This window comes from Trichoplusia ni, chromosome 6 (genome assembly GCF_003590095.1).
Source record: "Trichoplusia ni isolate ovarian cell line Hi5 chromosome 6, tn1, whole genome shotgun sequence".
NCBI lineage: Eukaryota > Metazoa > Arthropoda > Insecta > Lepidoptera > Noctuidae > Trichoplusia > Trichoplusia ni.
Window position 1 is genome coordinate 10,125,228 of NC_039483.1, and position 4,808 is coordinate 10,130,035.

Sequence of the window (4,808 nt, forward strand, 5' to 3'; positions counted from 1 at the left end):
GGAGGGAATCAACGTCAGCAGAGGCGGTCGCCCCGCCCCCTGACACACGCCGCCGCCGAAAGAGGTTGAAGATTCAAACCCCGCACGTCAAGAAGGCAGTCCATACTACGCTGCAGAATCCAAATCGAAGCGTTGGAATCAGGACGTCGTCGAGAGAAGGGACTCTGCAGCAGCTGATCCTGGGAACCCGGCCCGGGACAGGGACACAAGTCTGCTCGCTCTTCGCATAGGAAGAGAGCAGAAGCGCAAGCAAGATTGACTGTGGCGTTACGGGAGCAAGAAATGGCGGAAGCACGACTAAGGGTGGCGCAAGCACAACTAGAGCTTGTCGCCGCTGAGTCGGAAGATGAAGATGGAGCTGGTGAAGAAATATACGAGCGAACTCATGAAGTGGAACAGTGGTTCATCCAAACCAGCGCCGGGTCAAGCAAGGAACAGAGGCGGTCGAGTCACAAGATAAGAAGAGCGACATTCAGAAGCTGGCAGAAGCAATAGGCAAGCTGTCCGGAATTCGCGTGACGTCATCGCGCCGAAGTACATCGAACTTCCTTACTTCAATGGAGCCTGTGAAGAATGGTTGGCGTTCAGAAGGACGTATGAAGATACGGCTGCCTCCTTCAGCGCCGCACAGAACCTGGCTCGCCTCAGAAGAGCCATACAGGGGAAAGCGAAAGAAGCAGTTCAGAGTTTCTGTTTACCGCTGAGAAGCCACATGAAGTAATCAAGGGATTGGAATCAAGATTTGGAAGACCTGGTGCACTGGCTTTAGCTGAGTTGGAAAAACTGAAGAACTTGTCGAAAGTGAGCGAAAGTCCTGGCGAGATCTGCGTGTTTGCAAGTCGAGTCAAGAACGCTATCGAGACAATCAAGGCATTGAAGAAACCTCAGTACCTCAGCTCGCCTGAAACATTGAAGGCTATTGTAGACAAGATGCCACCTACCATGAAGTTTCGTTGGTTCGCCTATCATAGGGGTCGGAGAGATGAAGACATTCAGAACTTTTACTCATTGAAGAATTCCTGGATATTGAAGCCGACATGTGTGGGGACTTTGCCCCACCTGAAGTTCCATCTGATAAGAAGAGTTCAAGAAGACCTGTACACACTGTACAAGAAGAGTCTCAAGATAAGAAGTTTAAGAAGTCGTGTCCCGTTTGTGAAGAGGAACATTTTGCAACAGAGTGCAAGAAGTTCAAAGAAGCGTCGATTGATAAGAAATGGGACATCATCAAGAAAGCGAAGATTTGTTTCAAGTGTCTTCGCTTCAAGCACTTAAGAAGCAACTGTAAAGCGCCTGTCTGCAGGAAGTGTCGAAGATGGCATGACACTATCTTACACTCGGACAAGCCAGAAGTACAGAAGTCAAGCAAGGAAGGCGCATCAGAAGAGAAAGTCGCCTCAGTCCACAACAATAAGGATGAAGACAGAGCATATTTGAAGATTGTTCCGGTGCAACTCTACGGGCCCAAGGGACAAGTTCGTGTGCTCGCGTTGTTGGACGAAGGGTCGACCGTCACTCTCTTAGACGCGTCGATAGCCGAGAAGATTGGAGCTGCAGGAAGTCGCGAAGCACTCACAATCGAAACCGTCGGCGGGAAGGTCATAAGGAAAGATAGCTCACAGAAGATCAACTTGATGATTAAGGGGGTTCACAGAAGGGATAAGAAGACTATCACTGTTAGAACCATCGACGATCTGAAGCTATCTGAACAAAGGGTCAACAGGAGCACTGTAAAGAATGCCTACACTTGAAGGCAATTGAAAGGCAGTTGCTCTACGACGCAGAGCGACCGAAGTTGCTGATTGGCAAGATAATTGGGGACTCATAGTCACAAGAAGACTGAAGAAGGGCAAGCCAACTGAACCCGTAGCCTCACTCACACACTTAGGGTGGGTGCTACATGGGTGTGAAACCGGATCGAACGCCGAAGTCAACTTCACGCACTACGGCAGGGCAACGTCAGAAGGTGAAGACATTGAAGAAGTCGTCCGGGAACATTTTCAGTTAGAGTCTCTGGGGATTCAAAATCGACTGCCATCAAACGACAGCGATAGAAGAGCATTGGAAACCTTAGAGAAAACAACGAAGCGACTACCAAGCGGTCAATTTGAAGCAGGCCTCTTGTGGAAGAAGGAAGGCGAGACCCTACCCAACAACTACAATCAAGCGTTTCGTCGCCTGGTCAACATAGAAAAGAAGCTGGATCGTGAAGAAGATGTCAAGGAATATTATGAGAAGCAGATCCAGACATTAATAGAAAATGGTTACGCCGAGAAGGCCCTGTAACCACCACTAAGGGGAAAACATTCTACTTACCTCACTTCGCCGTCGTACACCCGGTCAAGAGGAAGCCAAGAATTGTTTTCGACGCAGCAGCCAAGTATGAAGGAAGAAGCCTCAACGACGCATTGCTAGCAGGACCTGACTTGCTGCAGTCGCTATTTGGGGTGCTACTGCGCTTTAGAGAAGGCCCAGTGGCAGTCATGGCTGACATACAAGACATGTTTCTTCGTGTCAAAGTTAAGGAAGATGACCGGGATTGTTTAAGGTTCCTCTGGAGGGGAAGCAGAAGAACAGGCAAACCGGAAGAGTACAGGATGTCGTCGATAATATTTGGAGCAGCGTCATCACCTGCGACAGCTATATACGTGATGAATAAGAACGCAGAAGACTTCAAGATCACGCACCCTGAAGCTGTGAAGGCAATTAGAAGAAATCATTACATGGATGATTATCTTCAAAGTTTCTCGTCAACCGCCGAAGCAAAGAAAATTTCAAGAGAAGTTAAAGAAATTAATTCAAAGGCAAGAACTCCCCTTGAAAACACAAGTAAATTGAAGAAAATAGACGTGTTCATCGGTGACGAAGGAATCATAAAGCTACGAAGTAGAACTATGAAGTTTCGCGACGGAGGAGTAAGAAAAATGAACCCTGTCATCTTGGACGGAAGGCAGAGAATCGCGCAACTTATTATAAGAAGCTATCATGAGAAGTTTCTACACGGTAACACAGCGACCGTGATGAACGAGGTCCGACAGAAGTATTGGATTCTCGGTTTAAGAGCAACATTGAAGGCAGTAGCACACGGCTGCCAATGGTGCAAACTAAGGAAGAGTACACCCGCCATACCGCCGGCGGGCGACCTGCCGAGCGAGCGGCTGCAACATCATCAGTTCCCGTTCGCTTGTACGGCAGTCGACTATTTCGGGCCGATGCAAGTAACGATCGGCAGGAGAGTCGAGAAGCGTTGGGTGGCATTGTTCACCTGCCTCACCACCAGGGCTGTTCACCTGGAGTTGGCGCCATCTCTCAGTGCCAGCTCCATGATTATGGCCCTGCGACGGATGGCGGCAAGAAGAGGGACTCCAAGAACGTTGTTCAGCGACAGCGGCACGAACTTCGTCGGGGCGAACAAAGAATTGGAGGCGGCTGCACTTGAAAAGGGAATCAAGTGGAAGTTTATTCCCCCGGGCAGCCCAAACATGGGAGGCGCCTGGGAGAGGCTCGTGCGCACCGTGAAGACGGTGTTGGCGGTGGTGCTCAACGAAAGGAGCCCACCAGAAGAGGTGCTCCACACGCTGATGACTGAGGTCAAACACATCGTGAACTCAAGACCTCTCACCCCAGGCAGCATGGACCCCAACGATGCAGAAAGTTTGACCCCAAATCACTTCCTGCTGGGGAGATCGTGCGGAGCAATGGCGCCGGGCGAGTTCGAGAACACCGAGCTGGTCGGCAAAGCAACCTGGAGAACAGCGCAAAGGCTCGCCGACCACTTTTGGAGACGGTGGGTGAAAGAGTACCTGCCGCTCCTCATGCCGCGGAAAATCGACGGGCGAACAACCGTCGACCCCAAAGAAGGCGACGTCGTATTAATAGTCGACGCCGCGCTACCCCGCAACTCGTGGCCTCGAGGTGAAGTTATCAAAGTCTACCCCGGGCCAGATGGAAGAACGAGAGTACTGGACGTGCGGACATCAGGAGGAGTGCTGCGCCGGCCAACCAGAAGGGTCGTCGTGCTCGTGCCTGCAGCAGCATCGTCGCATCCAGAGGACGGCGTGCTACGCACCGCGGGGGAGAATGTTAGCGACGATGACAACTACGTACACCTAAATTAAGTATGTTATAGTTTTTGTTTGATTAACGTTTCAAGTTTCTTAAAGTTAATGAGTTTGTTTACGTTTGCAATCAGTTATAGGTGTACGTAGGTATATATTGAAACATTGTTTATGTTATGTTAAGGTTTGTTCGCAAATGTTTAAGACTATATGATGTGTGCTAGGGACTTAGACTATGGTTAAGAACTAAGATTTAGTTACCTAAGTGTTGTCCATATACTATTTAACCCTGAAAAACCTAGAAATAGGTTTTATTTAGAAACAATTATTGATAGGAGTTGTTTCATAAGTACCCGCAATTATTTAGAATTTGTTGTAACTAACTCTCGGTAGGTGGCGACGCACGTAGATTAGTTTTAAAAGTACCTACATAAAATTCACTTTTTAGTTACCGATTCTGTCACAGGGGGCAGCACCATGTTGTTGTCATGATTAAGGTGCGGGTTTTTGCAATTATCTTTATTTTAAGACATTATTTTATGTAAATAAAGGTATAAGGATAGGGTTAAATAGGGTAAAAAGGTCTAGAACATTTGTAAGGGACGCCTAACTGCTGGGATAAGCCTCTGGAAGGGTTTCTTGCCGGCCAGCGCGGGAACGCGGCACGCCATGATTGGCTGGCGCCAAATACGCGCCCCCGTGATTGGTCGGCAGTCACTATAAATAGAGGGCCCTCCCGGCGGTTAGGCA

General features: G+C 49.0%; 1 pseudogene; it reads left to right on the plus strand.

The window, feature by feature from the left end:
- The window catches only part of LOC113495129, a 7,109-nt pseudogene extending 2,952 nt beyond the window's left edge, over window positions 1-4,157 (plus strand).
- The last annotated feature ends 651 nt before the right edge of the window (window positions 4,158-4,808 follow it).